Source organism: Pteropus vampyrus, unplaced genomic scaffold (assembly GCF_000151845.1).
Source record: "Pteropus vampyrus isolate Shadow unplaced genomic scaffold, Pvam_2.0 Scaffold187, whole genome shotgun sequence".
Lineage (NCBI taxonomy): Eukaryota > Metazoa > Chordata > Mammalia > Chiroptera > Pteropodidae > Pteropus > Pteropus vampyrus.
This window is the reverse complement of record NW_011888968.1, coordinates 612,880-614,266: the sequence shown is the minus strand read 5'-3', so window position 1 is coordinate 614,266 and position 1,387 is coordinate 612,880. Positions and strand designations below refer to the sequence as shown.

The following is a 1,387-nucleotide window of genomic DNA, read 5'->3' as shown; positions in this document are numbered from 1 at the left end:
CTGGTCCTCCAGACCCTCGAGGGGTCCGAGTGAGCCCTCGCCTGCGCCTGGCTGCTGGCCGGTGCCGCCCCAGCCTCGCAGGTGACTGAGGGGGCTGGCACCCACCCTGTGGGGCTGCCCAGCTGCTCGTGTAAACAGAGGACTGGCGGCCGGGCAGCTGGGACGAGGGACGAGGGACGGCTGTGGCTGTCAGGAGGTGGGACCGGGACCAGACAGGTCTCGCACGCCCACAGGGACGTTGGCAGCGTGGCAGAGCAAGTGCTTGCAGGCTCAGTGGGGGCCGGCCAGGTCGCCGGGGAGCACGGCGACTTGTGTTCATGGGCCCGGCCCTGGAGCGGGCTTCGGGGCCACCCCCGGGAACGGGGCTCTGACCACTAGGCCCATCCTAGAGACAACCTGCCAGGCTCGCTTGATAGGTGGCTGCGGGCAGAGGTGTGGGCAGTGTGAGCCGGACAGGCCCAGGCCGGCACCGGCCGAGGCCTGCAGAGTCGGGGCCAGTGCCGAAAGTGGGAGCTTTGTGGCTAGGGCCGTGTGCAATGCGGGTGGTGGCGCCTGCTCAGACAGAGCGTGACGGCGGAGCTCACGGGGACCACGGCCTCGCGACAGCGCCCAGGCCTCGCTGTGCCACCCAAGCCGCCCGTGGTCCTCACGTCAGTGTCTGCTTCATTCTCTCAGCCACGCTGGGCCCCAGGACGCACACACAGGAGTCACGCCCTGGGAGGACAGGGCTGTCACCCACCATCTTTTCCACTGGGTCGTCAGGCCTCACCAGCTCCTGGGCCCTTAAGGGCCCCGCAAGGAGGCCCAGAGTGATGGTGGTGGAGGGCTGGGGACCGAGGTGGCCCAGGCTGCCCTGTAGCCGCTCCCTCTGAGGCGAGGGCTGTCTGTTCTGGTACCAGATGCAGCAGGCTTTCTGGAGCCAGGGGCTGCCCCCTGCCCAAGGAGCCCCAGGAGGTGCCCAGGCCAGTGCGGCTGCGGCATCCGGGGCGCGTGGCCGTCTCGTCCTCCCTCCTCTGAGACAAAGGCCGTCAGACCCGAACGGCCGCAGCTCTGTGCGTGCCACGGGCCTGGTGTGTCACCCAGAGCCCACCGTGGCCTTCGCGGGCCTGCGGCCCCACAGGGTGGCTGTTTGCTTGTTGGGGGGAATGTCTTCTGTCACCTCCAGCACTGGCTGGGTAGAAGCGGGGCCAGGACCCCAGTTGTCACCTGGCTGGGACCCTGCCTGAGAACCCGCGAAGGCCCGCCGCGGCTGGGAGCGGGGAGACGGGTTTCTGCGGAGCGGCCGCCTCGTCCTTAGTAGTCGGGGCACTGGGGTACCGTACTTCGTCGGGGTCCCAGTGGAAGGGTGGGGTGCAGGAGAGTGAAACACCAAGAACACAGGAGCCGC

General features: G+C 69.1%; 1 protein-coding gene across 1 annotated transcript in view; it reads left to right on the top strand.

The window, feature by feature from the left end:
• Nucleotides 1-1,387, top strand: part of KCNQ1 (potassium voltage-gated channel subfamily Q member 1) — a 318,108-nt gene that overhangs the window by 151,848 nt on the left and 164,873 nt on the right. The window lies entirely within an intron of this gene.